This window comes from Tauraco erythrolophus, chromosome 4 (assembly GCF_009769465.1).
Source record: "Tauraco erythrolophus isolate bTauEry1 chromosome 4, bTauEry1.pri, whole genome shotgun sequence".
Taxonomy (NCBI): Eukaryota; Metazoa; Chordata; class Aves; order Musophagiformes; family Musophagidae; genus Tauraco; species Tauraco erythrolophus.
The window spans coordinates 81240932-81259594 of record NC_141468.1 but is presented as its reverse complement, the minus strand read 5'-3'; positions in this window follow the sequence as shown (position 1 = coordinate 81259594).

Genomic DNA, 18663 nt, shown 5'->3' with positions numbered 1-18663 from the left:
AAAAAAGCATAGTAATTATACACCTTATTCAATTCATTTTCATGAAGGTTAATTCTGAGGTTATTCTATTCTCCTGCAAGAACAAGATTTGAGCTGCACGTGACACTTGCTGAAGTCTCATATCCTATGTTACAATATTACTCCATTGCTCAGTATTTACACTGCCATTGCTGTAGTACATCGTGGTCAGAGGAGAAAGATCAATCTTCAGACACAAAGAAAAAATGTCATTGAAATGTTGGATATTAAAATATAATCCTGTGTATCTATTTAGGAGTATAACAGCACTTTCCTCTTCCTAGCAACATTCATTCAGCCTGGTTTGAATTCGTCATGACCCAGTGCTGTTTTTTCAGGTGCAAGCTTTGTGTTTAACCACAGACACATGTTGTCAAACAGATACGTTTGATAAAGACATGCAGAGCTATCAGACCATGGAACATCTGATCATATTCCAGTAATAATTTTATTTTGTGGAGTTCAAGAGGTGACTCCATAAAGTAAAGAAGAATGTGGCGTATAATGATCCTGTGAGAAAACTACAGTGACTACATAATATTTATGTAGGAGCCAGGCTGGAGCGTGGCCTCTGCCTGCCCGGGACTGCGCGTTCTGGGGCGGAGTGCTTGGCGGGAGAGAGCAGAGGGGAGGCCGAGCTGATCAATAAAATAAGCTGAAGCATTTTGAAAAAAGGGGGCTAGAGCACCTCTGCTACGAGGACAGGTTGCAGGAGCTGGGATTGTTCAGCCTTGAAAAGAGAAGACTTTGGGGGGGACCTAATAGCTGCATTCCAATACCTGAAGGGAACCTACAGGAAGGCTGTGGAGGGACTTTTTACAAGAGTGTCCACTGATAGAACAAGGGGAAATGGGTTTAAGTTGAAGGAGAACAGATTTAGATTAGATCTTAGGAACAAATTCTTCAGTACGAGGGTGGTGAGACTTTGGAATAAATTGCCCAGAGAAGTTGTGGATGCCCCCTCCCTGGAGGTGTTCAAGGCCAGGTTGGGTGGAGCCTTGAGTAGCCTGGTCTAGTTGAGAGGCGTCCCTGCCCATGACAGGCAGGTTGGATTAGATGATCTCTGAGGTCCCTTCCAGCCTATGCCATTCTATGATTCTATGATTTCTTTCATCTCTGCAAACAGCCAGAAGCATGTGATATCAATTTCATGAAGTCCTCAGTTAACAGTAAGTTGAGATAGTCTTACCACTTCTGTACAGATAAAAAGCAAGTCACACACAAAAATAACAGGATATTGTCTTTGTTCCATTCCTTAGTCTGAAGACTAAGGATGATCAAACTCCATTTCCACAACTACTAATCATAGTGCAAATTCCTGCCATCACCTGCCTGCCTGTGAAACATGTGAAGCATTTAGATATTCTCAGATGAAAGTGGCCCCAACACACCATAAAAAATAACTGACACAGAACACTGTAAAAAAAACAGAAAAATAAATAAGTAAATGAATTTAAGGTAAACCTATTTTATAGTCATGATATTATTAAATACCCCAGTTTAGACTGTAACATTTTAGTCTGGAAGTTTCTGAACCAAAGACTACGAGAACCTGGAAGAATATCACAGAGGAAGGTCACTACACGTCATTTCTCTTAAGTTGATGTAATCATCAGAGACCAGCTGACAGTCTGGAATAGCCTTTGATCCAACCCTGTATGACTATTCTTATGCACACATAGAGGAAGTATGCTGTATTTTATTTCTGTTGCACCCTATTTTTTTTTAACTTATGGAAAAACTATAGTCAGTTTTATAAATATCCATATATAGAATTACCTGTATATATCCCACTTTGCCATACATTACAGATACTATCACACAGCATGATGTTCTATGTTGTAATAAAAAGCCATGTAATGTAAAAAACTTTAAATTTTGTAGTTTTAAAACACTATATAGAACTCAGGCAGTGAAAGAAATTCTTAATGGCTAGGCATCTGTTACAGCAAAGCAGGAAATAAATCTAATGTATAAAATGTCCTATAGTTGTTCATCATAAGCCCCTGGAGTAATGATAGAAAAATAAAGCAGTCCACAAAAGAAGCTTCTGTCTCTGTTCTGATGGTTTCATTTATCAACAAACAACTTTAGCTCCATGACAAGACTACATTAAGGGAACTATAAAGTGAAACGTGGCCAAATGTTATTTGTTTTACCTATCAAAACTTATTATTGTCAGAACCAAAGCCAACATCACGAGCTTGGAAAGAGAGGCTCAAAAACTGGTTGTTTTGAAATATTCTTTTAAAAACACAGTTAACACACAGCATGGGTGGAAGTTTCTTCCCTTACCTTGTGCCACCATGACAAGTCAGGACAAAGAACAAAACCACAGAAAAAAAAAAAAATAAAGGTTAAATCTTTGTCACAGACGAAAATCAGCCTGAGGAGAATTATATGTACATCACAAAATCACCACTGAACCTCTTATACATATTCTGTGGATACGCTGAGCTGTCTGGCCCTATCAACACAGGACCATTGCAAGGATTGTGATAAATGAGTGAGTCCCAAACAGAACTCCAATTAAAGTTTACAATTTATTAGGCGAATAAAAGCAAGCAAACAGCGCTGGGTGCGCCAGGAGTCTCTGCTCCACCAAGACGCACACCCGCCGTAGCAGTTTTTCTTGTATTTATACAGACATACTCATAACTCCTCCCCAAAAGGTCAGTCTCTCGCAGGAGATCATTTCCATAGTCCCTGCCTCAGGATCCGCCTCAGGCTCCTCCTTGACACGCCTTCTGGTGGTCGTGGGCAGGGGTCTTCAGGATGAAGGCCAGAGGTCTTCCTCACGTGGGCAGCGGTCTTCAGGATGAAGACCGGAGGTCTTCCTCACTGCGCACTTTTCACCTCTTCCCTAAAATTCCTGATTTGGCTGTGTTCGCAGAGTCAAACCGGTTCCAGCCTAGCTTGTCCTTGAGTGGACATCTGGTGGTCTCCTTCCTGTCACTGTCTGAAGACAAATGTTAGTTCTTGTTAGTCCTTATTTTGCCCACACGGGCTAGTTTTTGTTTCCTTTTCTCCCTACAGATGTGTGGGTCATGAGTTACGACTTTGCTGGCATTTGCCTTATCTCTCTCACCAGCATCCTTCCTGGGCAGCTGGCAGGGACTATGACTTCACAACTTAATAAAGGCAAGCAATAATTCATACAGCAGTTAATGTAGCAGTTAGTATTTAATATTTAAACAATAACTTGTTAGTATTTAATATTTAAACAATAACTAATATATACCCTCTCATGTGATTTCCTATATTCCCTCTATCAGTCCCCCCTTTTTATTAAATCAAGTAAATTCTTTTACTTGCATAAGTTTCCTGATTGATATAACATTTTGTGCATTGAAGATACCCTCTTAAACATGCGCCAAACCCATATATACAGCAGTGTTAGTAACAATATTAAAGCAGCTGTAGCTATTAACAGTATTATAACAGGATGTTCTAAATGACTGAAAAATCTTGAAGCGGAAGGTGACCATCTAAAGAGTGCTTTCCAGCATCTATGCTCTCCATCGTTTTCTACTTTTCACCATTTCCTTTTATTTCATTTTGCATCATGATGAACTGTCACCAGAGTTCTCTGCTCTGTAGTGACAGAGCATTCTGTGTATCACTCTGGTGGTTAGCAGCATCATGAGGCATTGCGCAGGTTTATGTTTTTGCATTTCACAGAGATCTTAAACTAAGATAATCACTTATCTTGAATAGGCACACTCTACTCCTTGCCACCTATTTGCACATCCCTTGTCCCATATTGACACGAATCAAATGAACATTTTTCACAGGATCAACTGGGGAAATACTGCTAGGAAGGACAGTTAAAAAATATCTGTGGACATAAAATGTCTGAAACACCTGGTTTAGCATCATCCACAAAAATAACTTACATGTTATTCATAATTTCTTCCAGATCGCAGAGGGTACAAATCTTGGCCCCATGCCGAGGGACAAGGGGCATCTCTGACTGCATCCAAACTACCAGTTGCCTCCTGGGTTGATGCTAGTAGACTTTGCAGGGAGAAGACAGCAAACCCATTTTGAGCGGCTCATAACATCTTTTGTCAGCAGTCCCTACAGCAAACTACCCTAGCACTGCACCTGGGCTTGATCTGAGGGAATTCGCTGCCTGACTCCAGGAGGCAGCCCAGAAGCAAGCTAACTTCTGCACAAGGAGCATGTCCAGAGGAGCAGGAGATGGATAAGAGGTGCAAAGAACTGCAAATGAACAGAAATGTGCAGATAAAACCATTTCTGTCAGGCAGGAGCAGGCCTTCATTCCCCTGACTGGCCTCACCTGTGCCTCTCCACGCCCTCTGCCTGGAAGCCCAGGCCCCACAGAAGCTCTGGCTGGATTTTGGTGTCCCTGGACAGGTCTTGGGCCTCCCCTGTAGCTGTGTCTTCCAGTGGGATTCCCTGGACAGACCTGCCTCAGCACACGCCATACCTGGGGCTGCTGCTGAGCCCCTAGCCAGGCCCTGTCCTCCATGCTCAGCCCTGCCGGGCCATGCCAGCAGGTCAGGGGTGTTGTCTCTGTGTGGGTCACCCCCATTCCAGACTTGTCCCTCCTCCAGGGAGGAGCAGCTCCCTCACAGGCTGCTCCAGCTGCTGGAGCTCAATGCCTAGCCCTCGGGCTGCCCAGGACTCCCCCCAAAGCCCAAGGGCCATGGGCCCAGCTCCCAGGGATCCCGAGCTCCTCTGTCAGCTTTCCTGTCCATGTGCTCCTCTGAGGCTCCTCCGGGGAGGCTCGGCTCCCTCCCTGTGCCTGGCTTCAGGGACCTCCGCCTGGCTCTGTGGCTCAGAGGGCTGGGGGATCTGTGCAGGGTGCCAGGGGGCCCTCACAGCCATGGGCCCTGGTGCCCATTTCACCTCACCTGAGGCCTCCCGCCTCACCTGAGTCACGCTGCAGGTGCGCCTGTGCCAGCCTAATCTCTGTCCTGCCTCCTGAACACACTACGGACCTACACTATCGTCCTGCCTCCTGCTGCTCCGCAGCAGCCTCTCTGAATGGCCCCATCCCCTGCCTGGGCTGCCCTGTGGGGCCTGCAGCTGCCATGCACCTGCAGAGCTGCCGAGGTCTGTATGAGGGCAGCTCCCTGCCCGCCATGCCTCAGACACCAGGCTCCCCCAGCTCCCTGGCTGTGGCAGCTCCCTGCCCACCATGCTCCAGCCACCAGGCTCTCCCTGCTCCCTGGCTGTGGCAGCTCCCTGCCCGCCGTGCCCCAACCACCAGGCTCCCCCTGCTCCCTGGCTGTGGCTGGGGGGGTAAGGCATCTTCCGCAGGACCACAGCTCAGGATCCTAGTTAGGAGGAGATAACGTGGGATGAAATATCAAAGCTGCTTGCAGGATAAACCGGTTTTGACTCATCTGGCCCTTAAGGGCTTTTGAAATGTGAGCTCCGCTCAAACCCAGTGTCAGACAGAAGGGCAGGTTTACTTAGGAAATGATGAGCTGCAGCTATTTCTGCTGTTAGTTCAGTTGAAAGCAACCCTGATTTCCACAACATTCAATAAAACACCTCTTAAACTGTATCTATACATTTTGAAATGTTTGGGGTAGGAAAAATCCCTCCGTTGGTAATTTAGCTCGAGTATTTCCACAGCACCGGGTGCCACAGGGCTGAGTCCTGCCAAGCACTGTGCATCCTCTGCTTTCTCACAGCGAGACTGCTCTCCTCACAAGGTGTCGTTCAGTGTTTCACTCCTGCTCTGTCAACAAAGTATTTCTATCAGTTTTGAAAGGAGTAGTTTAAAAAAAAAAATAGTTCAGAGAAGGTATTGTTCTGAGAACATAATTTCTGAGTGTTCAAGACACCAGGAAACAACCAAAGTGATGCTTGCCATCTTAGATTATGCTAGATAGCAGAGGAGGGAGGGACAAACACTCATACAAAAATAAAGCTATGGGGAAAAATAAATTTTCTATCCTGAAAGCAAATCACTTCCCAAAGCTGGATTGGAAGCCAGACAATTTGCTGAGGTGGCTCTGTGCTTGACCTAACCAAAGCCAGGCTTCTCTTCATCAATGGTGCTCTGTCCAGGGGCAGGGCAGGCGACAAAGTGAAGCAGGTGGCTGGCAAGGGAGCAGTGTCACAGCCCCCAATACTGTAAATTTCCCTGGCAGAACTAATCCAGGCTGGCACAGGCAGGCACAATTAATGGGAAGTGACACAACTGTGATCTGATAATGCAGTAACAGAATAGAACTGTCAGAGTGCTTCCCAGAGCAATGATAAATGATACCGTCTCTGTTTAAGGATGTCTCAGGTGGAAGGCAAGCTTTCACCACACAAATTACAGAATCAGAATGAAAAGGTATTATACCCAAGAATAACAACAACAACAAAAAAAGTTACTGTTATTATTGTGTATGTTTGAGCTTGCATTCTTGCTCCATACCACCTCACTGTGCACATTGAAAATCTCTGTACCTTTTCCCCTGGGTGGATTTGGCTGAGCCCACAGGCCTTGCTCAGCACCTAGGTACGTATGTATCCCAACTATTATTTTGCTCTCCACATGGCTGATTCACAATGGATTGGTTACGGGGTGGCTAGGATCTATGAAACTCAGGTAGTCCTTAAATGTTATTCAAGGGATTCCTCATTTCTGGGGTTTTCGAGTCTCTACTACACACTTCCCTGTCTCCTTTCTGTTCCTCAGGTTCCAAGACTGGTGAGGAGGATTGTAAACATGCTCAAGTGACTTGCAGCTGAGGTGCTGAAAAACACCTATATCACACTAATTGTTGTTTAGTCTTGAGTGCTTGACAAGCAGAACATCTGTGCTTAGATAACATAGGCCTGTGATAGACTCAGAGGCACCCTATCGAACACACTTGAGATTCCTGCCCTGCTGTGGGAAAGATGAAAGCACAGTGGAAAATTACACCCGCAAAAAAACCCCTGATATACAGGAAAAACAGCAGATTCAAAGAACTCTCGCTTTCTAGCAAGGACTGAGCTACACGGTGCCTGCGTCCTCCCTTGTGTGCCTCTACCTGGGTGCTGCCTCAGAGATCCCCCAGTTTGCGAGGTAATGAAGATAAAGCTACTCTGCATCTCATCCATGGTTTGTAGTTGTTTCTGCATCCTGCCTGTGTCAGCTCACACAGATGACAATTTATGTATCCGTTTCATAGCTTAACAGACAAGTCCAGACTATCAGCAAACCCTCTAGACCTCCAGCTTGTGCCCGCTTTGCCAAGCCAAGAATGTTTCTGCTCTGCAGCTGGCTGGGCAGCCAAACACATGAATTACTGATGACAACTAAAAGGTATATGTTAGGCCCCACAATTGAAAGGTAAATTACAGCTTTAGCAGGGCTTGCGTGCTGTTAAAGAGTTACAATTGCTCTCTCAGGAGAGGGTCCAAGACAGTGTACACTAGACTAAGCACTGGTGAGGGTGCCTTACATACGAGCAGACACAGGTTCACACACCTCTTGCAACTCTTCTTAATTCTCATTAAGCACTTACAGAAATTAGAGGGTGCCAACCTCCACTGTCAGAATGAACACACTGGCCAAAAGGTCATGAATTCCCTTGAATCACAAAACCCAGAAACTGAGGGACAAACATTTAACCATTGAGTCATATCACAAGAACAAGAAAAGGAAATAAGGGGGAAAGATGACAAATGATACAGCAGCAAGCCTAATATATTTTCATTACACAGGTTGCAAATTTCCAGAATGTTTGATAGACTATAAGAAAGTATTTGGATTCCATTAGCAGTCAGTAGGTCTGATTATACTGTTCATATAGCTTTTCTCACGTCTATAAATTCTGAGTTTGCACAGGTATCTGCTATTGTCCACTTAATCCTAAAGAAATGAGAAGCTGCCAAGATTTCATGTTTAAAAGCTAGGACTTGCACAAGCCAGTGAAATAATAACCTGGTCATGCCTAGGGTGTTACATTAATATTTTATTTGGCAAATACATCAGTCCCAGAACAAACCATACTATTAATGAGCTAACATTTTCCCCATGCAGATTAGCATCTCCTTCACACCAGGAGGTTAAAAATAAGTACATGGTCTCCTTGCAAGAAAAAGCATTGCAAAGCGGTACAACAATTTGCATGGAGTTTCTCCAAATTAGCTACTCGCATGCCTTACAAATAAACAATTCATTAAAAGGACTTCATATGGCACGCATAGGAGTGTATAGCGCATTACTAATTTCCCTTCTCTCTGAACCCCAAGGTGTTATGGCTAATTGAAGCATTTCTGACTGAATTAACTAAAAACACCATTGGAATCACAGGTTGCCTCAGCCACATCAAGACTCACGAAAAGTGGGAAGCTTAGGCTCCTGCTCTCCCATCTCATGCCCCTCACTGCAGTGTCAACACTTTGTAGTCACTGTAGTTCCCGCTGTTTTCTTTTCACAGGCACTTGTGACTGCAGCACAAGGTGATCAATGCACCTCCAACTCACCAGCTAGGTCTAGTTGATGCTCTGAGCCAGGCAGAGTCAACGAAGTAGTGCTGTAGCCAGAGCTCCTCATAATAGATAATTTAGGGCAGCGGAGTGCTTCTCCCATGTGAGTTACCCCTTGACTGGCATCTGTCCCCAGCCTGCAGCTTGACAGAAGAATACCCCCACCAGGTTTGCTTTTAGCCCTGTACACACCGTGCAGAGCACAGCAAGCTGTGACGAGACACGTGCCACGTGTGGTGCTTGCACCTGTGCGTGTTTCTCCACTGCACTGCAACCGCTGCCGGTGACACTGGGCCTGCTCCTGGTAAGGCATATTAGCCTATATGGGACTATTCATGAATAAAGTGCTCTTTAGAGGCCCACAGCTTTCCTATTTTCATCTGACAAAGGAAAACAGAAAGATTAATGTTCCAGTAACAGCCATACCAAAATAAACCTCTCAGATCCCTGGTAATAATGTTTACTCATACTCACAGAAATGAAAGCAGAACCCAGTCAACACATTTTCACTGCCAACTTCCTGAATGTTTTTGCTACTTGCTGTACTTTCAACTAACAGAAACATTATGACAGCACAAAATATTCATTTAGCTGCTATTTAATTACCCATTAATTTATTTTCAAGTCCAGTGTGTCAGAATCGTAATGCTTAGCACACACAGGTTTCTTGAGAGAAAATCTTAGTAACAATCATTTCGAAAATAAAAAACACACAAATCTCTGGATATCTTGTTACAGAACACATCAAGATCAGCTAAAACATGTACTGTGTTTGAATGCACAAGCATAAGCATATTATAAAGGCATTTCCAAGCAGCCCAGTGATGCTGGCCTGAAGACCGCTGTACACGGAGGAGTCAGCAATCCACAGAGCAAGCATCCTGGCACAGCAGGTGCACGTCCGTGCCACGGTGCACATCGAGCCTGGCCTTCAGGCTGTGCTGTGCCGCACACATCACTTGGTCACGGGATGAACTCAGCCAGCTAACTGCAATGAAGGAGCTCCTATCAGCTCCCACTCAGTACCAGCGATTACACCACCTGCGTGGCCTTGCCTTTATCTAACAGTGCAGCAACGAGTTCTCGTGTGAACATCCTTTTTGTTTGACAGTAGAAATGATGAATAGGAATGTTTTCCTGTAGGAAAATCCTATAAAAGCTCAAAAGACAGCAGGGCTGGGTAACCTTTCCACCAACAGGACCTGCACAGCCTACTGCACCCTGACCGGAGACCCATCCGATGCCGCACAGCCCGGGGTTCCCGGCCTCTGGAGGGACGTAAGATTATCCGCTTTCATCCTCTTCTGCCTCACAGCCCTAGCTCTGATAGATGGCATTTTACGCGGCCCTTTGCGCAGTCCGAGTGACTCTCAGCCTGGGACCATAACGAAGCACCACGGGCGGGATCCCACTGGAAAAGCCGCCCTGGAGCGGGCTCGGGGCACCGGGGGGGGGTGCGGGTGTCCGGCTGCACTCCCACGCCGCCGGGGTCCGGGGTTTTAGGAGGCGCAGAGCAGGGCCGCTCTCTCCCAGCGGGCACGGCTCAGGCGCCCGGGAGCTGGTGCGATGAGGCGGCGCAGCGGCACAGTGCGGCCGGCCGGGACTGAGGGGAGCAATCCCGGCCTCGGGGCGGCACTGCCCGGCTTCCCTGGGCCCCGGCAAGGAGCCGCGTCCCGCCGCCTGCGACCCCGCCGTTCAGCAGGGGTCGCCCCTGCACCTCGCGGAGCGGTGGCTTTCTCGATGGAGGCTGCCCGGGCAGGAGCCGTGTGGGACGCTGCCATCGCCGCGGGGAGCGGAGGGCAGGCCTCGGCCGAAGCTGAAGGCTGCTCGCAGAGAGACGCTGCCCCCGGGGGCAGAGGCGGACGTGCCGCCGAGGCCGCGGCACAAGAGCTGCCGCCGGCCGGGGGAAGGCACGGCTGGATGCGGAGGCGGCTCTTCTTTGGGGGCGGGGGGAGGTGTCCTCTTTAGCTGCCCCCCGGCTTCACCCAGCTCTGGGCAGCCACGGGAACAGGATGAGGGAACGGGCGGCCCCTCCCCGGAACGGCTGGTAAGGGGGTAGCATATAAGAGACGGGTTATAGGTCTTCTACGGCTCGTCTATGCGGGTATCTAGACTGATGGAAACGCGACTCGTTGCACCAAGAGTAAGGTCACGAACACTGACATTTAGGGGGAAGGGAAGGGAGCAGGCAATTTGGATCAAGAAGTTTCTCGCAATCAGTGGTGCACAGTACGACATGGAGCATGGGAGTGCCCCAGTCGATCGTGGGTGATGATCAATCAGGAAAGGCCTTTAATAAGAAATGCCTAATTTAATGCCTAATGGGGAAAATACTCCTTCAGGGTGTGGCCCGCCCGAGCCCCGGTGCTGGTAGCTGGAGGCCAGTGGGTGCGGCGGTGCTAACTGCCACTGAGGCCAGTGCTAACCCCACTCCTTAGCGTGGTGGGCAGGGCTCCCAGGGCACTGGGTAGGAGGCGGGGCTGCTGGTGGGGGCTTTCCCTTTGACACAGCCCTGCTGGGCCCATGAGAAACTGGCTGCATCCTGGTGTGTGAGAGAGCAAAGCCTGGGAGTGAACCTGCAGAGAGTACATGGGATGGCAGCTGAAGTAAAGCTTTAGGCATCCTCCAGCAAGCACCCTGCCCGGCCGGGCCCAGGCTACGGGTAGGCAGCACCTGGTGCAGAGCAGTATGAGACCCTCCATCTGATGGCTAATGCAGGCATATGCCTTTGGGTCATGAGCTGCCTGTGTCTGCTGCCTACCCCTAACATGTCTTTCTCATCAATGTCCATTTCATCAATGTGCAATTAACATCTAATTAATCTATGTGCACTTTTGAAAATGTTATGGCCTATGTGTTTTCTGATTGCCCTGTAATTGTCTGGCAGGAGCAGCCACCCCAAGGAGCTTCCTCGGGAGCATCAGAAAGGGAAGGCCCCTCACTACATCCACGGAGGCTGCTGCCTTTCACAACATCATTTCCTGTGTGTTTTCGTACTGCTTTCTGATTTGCTGGTTGCCATTTCTGACATTGTCATGCCCACATGATCTCAGAGTGCCCTGGGCCAGATTGGCTGCCCATTCCATTTGGTCCATAGACAAAAAATAAATTTTTATGTGTACAGATAAAGCATTATGTAAGTATAGATATGGATATATATTGATCCATTTTATATATGCAGAGAAAGTATATATACAGGAGTGTACAAATATGTATATCATAGAATCATAGAATGGCATAGGCTGGAAGGGACCTCAGAGATCATCTAATCCAACCTGCCTGTCATGGGCAGGGACGCCTCTCAACTAGATCAGGCTACTCAAGGCTCTGTCCAGCCTGGCCTTGGACACCTCCAGGGAGGGGGCATCCACAGCCTCACTGGGCAATCTATTCCAAAGTCTCACCACCCTCGTACTGAAGAATTTGTTCCTAAGATCTAATCTAAATCTGTTCTCCTTCAACTTAAACCCATTTCCCCTTGTCCTATCCGTGGACACTTGTAAAAAGTCCATCCCCAGCCTTCCTGTAAGTTCCCTTCAGGTATTGGAAGGCAGCTATTAGGTATATATATTTTATTTTTACCTAGATACACTTTATATGTATGTAAGTTTATATGTGTATCATAGAAACATAAAATGGATAGAATTAGAAGGGACCTCAAAGATCATCTAGTTCCAACCCCTTTGCCATGGGCAGGGACACCCTCCACTACACCAGGTTGCTCAAAGCCTCATCCAACCTGGCCTTGAACACTTCCAGGGATGGGGCATCTACAACTTCTCTGGGCAACCCGTTCCACTACCTCACCACCCTCAGAGTGAAAATTTTTTTTCTTATATCCAATCTAAATCTGCCTTCTTTCAGTTCAAAGCTATTGCCCCTTGTCCTGTCACTACATGCCCTTGTAAAAAGTCCCTCTTCAGCTTTCCTGTAGACTCCCTTTAAGTACTGGAAGGCTGCAATAAGATCACCCTGGAGCCTTCTGTTCTCCAGGCTGAAGAGCCTCAACTCTCTCAGCCTGTCTTCATAGCAGAGGTGCTGCAGCCCTTGGATCATCTTCGTGTCCCTCCTCTGGACTCGATCCAGCAGCTCCATGTCCTTCTTGTGTTGGGGACTCCAGAGCTGAATGCAGTACTCCAGGTGGGGTCTCACAAGAGCAGAGTAGAGGGGCACAATCACCTCTCTCGACCTCCTGGCCACACTTCTTTGGATGCAGCCCAGGATACGGTTGGCTTTCTGGGCTGCCAGCACACCTTGCCGGCTTATGTTCAGCTTCTCATCCACTAGCACTCCCAAGTCCTTTTCCTCCTTATTTTCTATGTGCCTTAGCATAGTCGCTAGGAGGATCTGCTCCATGATCTTGCCAGGCACAGAGGTGAGACTGACTGGCCTGTAGTTCCCTGGGTGTCACGTTATGACACAAGGTCAGGTCAAAAGAGATCAGGGAGCAATTTCACCAGTATACCGGCTTCCCAAGAAAGACGAGACCCTTGTACCCAATCCACCTGCCTGCCCTGGGCAGCCCGCTAAGTCAGAGGGTGTTCGCCTAACCTATTCGGGGACCTCACGGGCAGCACAATGGGCCAAATCCCTTATATTCTCTACATCAATTATGGAGTTTCCAGAAACTTTTATATATATATATGGTAAGTTTTATTAGAATCATAGAGTGGCACAGGCTGGAAGGGACCTCAGAGATCATCTAATCCAACCTGCCTGTCATAGGCAGGGATGCCTCTCAACTAGACCAGGCTACTCAAGGCTCCATCCAACCTGGCCTTGAACACCTCCAGGGAGGGGGCATCCACAACTTCTCTGGGCAATTTATTCCAAAGTCTTACCACCCTCGTACTGAAGAATTTGTTCTTAAGATCTAATCTAAATCTGTTCTCCTTCAACTTAAACCCATTTCCCCTTGTTCTATCAGTGGACACTTGTAAAAAGTCCCTCCCCAGCCTTCCTGTAGGTTCCCTTCAGGTATTGGAAGGCAGCTATTAGGTCCCCCCCAAAGTCTTCTCTTTTCAAGGCTGAACAATCCCAGCTCCTGCAACCTGTCCTCGTAGCAGAGGTGCTCCAGCTCCTGGATTATCTTTGTGGCCTTCCTCTGAACACGCTCCAACAGATCTATGTCTCTCTTATGGTGGGGACACCAGAACTGGACACAGTATTTGAGGTGGGGTCTCACAAGAGCAGTGTAAAGGGGGAGGATCACCCCTTTCGACCTGCTGACCACGCTTCTCTTGAATACATCCCAGGATGCGGTTGGCCTTCTGGGCCGCATGAGCACACTGCCGGCTCATGTTGAGCTTCTTATCTATAAACACCCCCAAATCCTTCTCTTCAGGGCTACTCTCAACCCACTCTGTGCCCAGTTTGTATTTGTGCCTAGGATTGGCCCGACCCAGGTGAAGGACCTTGCATTTTGACTTGTTGAAGCTCATGCAGTTTGCACTGGCCCATTTCTCAAGCCTATCAAGGTCCCTCTGTATGGCATCTCTTTCTTCAAGTGAGTCCACGGCACCACACAGCTTGGTGTCATCGGCAAACTTACTGAGGGTGCACTCAATGCCGTCATCCATGTCACTGACAAAGATGTTGAACACCACTGGACCCAGAACATACCCCTGAGGGACACCGCTTGACACTGGTTTCCATGTAGACATCGCACCATTGACCACAACTCTTTGAGTGTGACCATCCAGCCAGTTCTTTATCCACGGAGTGGTCCATCTGTCAAATCCATGTCTCTCCGTTTTAGAGACAAGGATGTCGTGTGGGACAGTGTCAAACACCTTGCACAAGTCCAGGAAAATGACATCCACTGCTTTACCCATGTCAACCAGCACTGTAGCTTTGTTGTAGAAGGCCACTAAATTAGTCAGGCACGACTTGCCCCTAGTGAAGCCATGTTGGCTGTCACCAACCACCTGGTTATTTTTTATGTGCCTTAGTACAGCTACCAGGAGAATCTGTTCCATGATTTTACCTGGCACAGAGGTAAGGCTGACTGGTCTGTAGTTTCCCAGGTTGTCCTTGGTCCCTTTTTTAAAGATGGGGGTTATGTATGCCCTTTTCCAGTCTGTAGGAACCTCACCAGACTGCCAGGACCTCTCAAATATGACAGCTAGTGGCCTAGCAACTTCAGCTGCCAGTTCCTTCAGGACCCGTGGATGTATCTCATCAGGTCCCATGGACTTGTGCACCTTCAGGTTCTCTAGGTGCTCCCAGACCTAATCTGCTCCTACTCTGGGTGGTTCTTCACTCTCCCAGACCCAGCCAACATCCTCTGTGATTTGGGTGGTGTGGTTCAAGTGGTTGCCAGTGAAGACTGAGGCAAAAAAGTTGCTGAATATTTCAGCCTTCTCCACGTCCTCAGTAACCAGGTCCCCTGTATCCTTCCAGAGAGGCCCCACGTTCTTTCTCGTTTTTCTTTTTTCTCTCACATACCTATAAAATCCTTTTCTGTTATTTCTAATATTGCTGGCCAGATTTGACTCTGTCAGGGCCTTAGCTTTTCTAAGCTGGTCTCCGAGTACACAAGCAACTTCCTTGTAATCATCCCAGGTTACCAGTACCTGCTTCCATGCTTTTGTGTATTCTCCTTTTGTATTTGGTTTTAGCCAGGAGTACTTTGTTAATCCATATAGGTCTCCTGGTGGTTTTGCCTGATTTCTTCCTTTTAGGGATGCAATGCCTTTGAACTTGGAGGAGATGACCCTTGAAAGTCAGCCAGCAATCTTGGGCTCCCAGTCCCTCCAGGGCTTTATCCCATGGCACACTACCAAGGAGGTTTCTGAAGCGGCAAAAGTCAGCTCTTCTGAAATCAAGGGTTTCAAGCTTGCTGAGCTTCCCCCTCTTAGCTGCCCTTAGGATCTCAAACTCCATCGTTTCATGGTCTCTGCAGCCAAGGCTACCCACGAGTTCAACATTACCTACCAGCCCTTCCCTATTGACGAGAACGAGGTCTAACATGGCACCTCTCCTCATTGGTTCCTCTATCACTTGGATAAGGAAGTTATTGTTAATGCATTCCAGGAATCCCCTGGATTGCTTGTTCCCCGCCGTGTTGTTATTCCAACTGATATCAGGGTGGTTAAAATCCCCCATGAGAACCAGGGCTTGTGTCACAAGCATTACATATGCTCATGACAGGATACAACTTCGAAGATAGCCAGTGACAGGGACTGACTGTGAAAACAGATTTGATTTGGAATAATATAAACCAGAACTTATCAGTGATCATACTAAATAGCTAGCAAGATGTTAGTAAGTAAACGCGCATAACACAGAGCTCTTACCCAATAGGCATCCTTTAGGGGGGTTTGGGGGGGGGGGGGGGGGGGGGGGGGGGGGGAAGTTGGGGAAGAGAGGTCCAGCCCGTCGACTGATCCCAGATGTTTCGATGGAGGTCTTTTCCCTAACATCCCCCTTCTCTTTTGCCATTTTATACTATTTCTTTACTTTTAGGTGGAGCTTGAGTGACTCTAGTCATACATACCTTTGCACAGCCCAGAGGTGGGTAGCTTTTGAAGTGGAGGTGTATTTTGGTATTATATTGACCTCATGTTAAGACGTAAGCTGAACTTTGTGGGATAATATTCTCCCCTTCCCCCCAATTTCTGTTATTTTTCCACATAATCCACCCATGACTATAGTCACTGAAGCTTCATAATGCCTAATTAAATTTGGGGATGTCTATTTCATGTGGGACATCAAATGTGTTATTAGATATGGATTTCAGATAGGTTAAGCTTTTCATTGTTTTCTGGATTTTTACATACAATACCACTAACAAAACAAAACATATTGTAGTTAAGACTAAAAGAATAACAACAGGGTGAAGCATTCTGTTGAGAACTCCTGTGGCAGTGGGTGACCATCCAAAAAGGGTGTCCCACCATTGGTGTTCCACATCTTTTTTCACTCGTTCTAGGACACGGTGTGTTTCGTCAGTGTCATGATGTATGGTAATCAGAGTCTTTTTCCCATTATCCTGAACTTGTCTCAGCAGTTCCTTCAAATCCTGATGTTTTAGTAGTTTCTTTGTTAAAGTAAGGTTCATTCCAATAGATACTGGTGATAGTTCTTGAATCAGGGTGTAATTTGATTGCAGCAGTTGAGAAGATATGACTGATGCTAAGTAAGTAAAATCACATCCTACAACTTCAACAAAATTACACACACAAAAGTTTGAATAGTTTTTTGCATCTACAATGACATTGTCAACAGATATGGAATCACAGAAGGTTCTTAGACATACACAGCCTTTGCCAATATATACACGTATTGTTTCAGTATTCTCATTAGGACAAATTTCAAAATCACACAGAATGTTAGGGATTGAAAGGGACCTCAAAGGATCTTCTAGTCCAATCCCCCTGCCGGAGCAGGACCACCTAGATCAGATCACACAAGAAGGCGTCCAGGCAGGTTTGGAACATCTCCAGAGAAGGAGACTCCACAACCTCTCTGGGCAGCCTGTTCCAGTGTTGTTACCCTTACTGGGAAGAAGTTCTTCCTCATGTTTAAGTGGAACTCCTATGTTCCAGCTTGTATCCGTTTCCCCTTGTCCTATCATTGGATGCCAGTGAGAAAAGCCTGGCTCCGTCCTCATGACAGTTACCCTTTACATATTTATAAACATTAATGAGGTCCCCCCTCAGCCTCTTCTCCAAGCTGAAGAAACCCAGCTCCTTCAGCCTTTCCTCATAAGGGAGATGCTCCACACCCTTAATCATCTTTGTGGCCCTGTGCTGGACTCTCTCAAGCAGTTCCTTGTCCTTGAACTGAGGGGCCCAGAACTGGACACAATATTCCAGATGCGGCCTCACCAGGACAGAGTAGAGGGGGAGGAGAACCTCTCTCGATCTACTAACCACACCCCTTCTAATACACCCCAGGATGCCATTGGCCTTTCTTGGCCACAAGGGCACATTGCTAGCTCATGGTCATCCTGCTGTCCACCAGGACCCCCAGGTCCCTTTCCTCTGTGCTGCTCCCCAGCAGTTCAGTCCCCAACTTGTGCTGGTACATGGGGTTGTTCTTACCCAGATGCAAGACTCTACACTTGCCCTTGTTGTATTTCATTAAATTTCTCCCTGCCCAACTCTCCAGCCTGTCCAGGTCTCTCTGAATGGCAGCACAGCCTTCAGGTGTGTCAGCCACTCCTCCCAGTTCAGTGTCATCAGCAAACTTGCTGACCATGCACTCTATTCCCTCATCCAAATCATCAATGAACAATACAGGTCCCAGTACTGACCCTTGAGGGACTCCACTGGATACAGGCCTCCAACTGGACTCTGTCCCATTGACCACTACTCTCTGGCTTCTATCCTTCAGCCAGTTCACAATCCACCTCGCTATCCAATCATCCAGACCACACTTCCTCAGTTTAGCTGTGAGAGACTGTGTCAAATGCTTTGCTGAAGTCAAGATAGACCACATCCACTGCTCTACCATCATCCACCCACTGGGTGATGTCCTCATAAAAGGCTATCAGATTTGTCAAGCACGACTTCTCCTTAGTGAAGCCATGTTGACTGCCCCTAATGACCCTCTTATCCTTGATATGCCTAGAGACAGCACCAAGGATAAGTTGTTCCATTATCTTTCCAGGGATGGAGGCGAGGCTGACCGGTCTATAGTTACCTGGGTCTTCCTTCTTGCCCTTTTTGAAGACCGGAGTGACATTTGCTTTCCTCTAGTCCTCAGGCACTTCTCCCGTTCCCAACAATTTAGCAAAGATGATGGCGAGTGGCCTGGCAATAACAACCGCCAGCTCCCTCAGCACCCGCAGGTGCATCCCATCAGGACCCATGGACTTATGGATGGCCATGTTGCTTAACTGGTCCCTAATCAAGTCCTCATCAACCAGGATAGACTCCTCCTCTATCCTGACTTCCTCAGGAGCCTCAGGCTTCCAGGGCTTATCAGGATAGCCTCCAGCAGTATAGACTGAGGCAAACAAGGCATTCAGTAACTCTGCCTTCTTCTTATCCTCTGTCACCAGGGCACCCTCCTCATTCACCAGTGGGCCTACATTGCCTCTAGTGTTAGTTTTATCTGCAATGTATTTGAAGAAGCCCTTTCTGTTGTCCTTGACCTTTCTTGCAAGGTTTAATTCCAAGGAGGTCTTAGCTTTCTTATTTGCCTCCCTACATCCTCTGACAGCAGATCTCTATTCCTCCCAAGTGG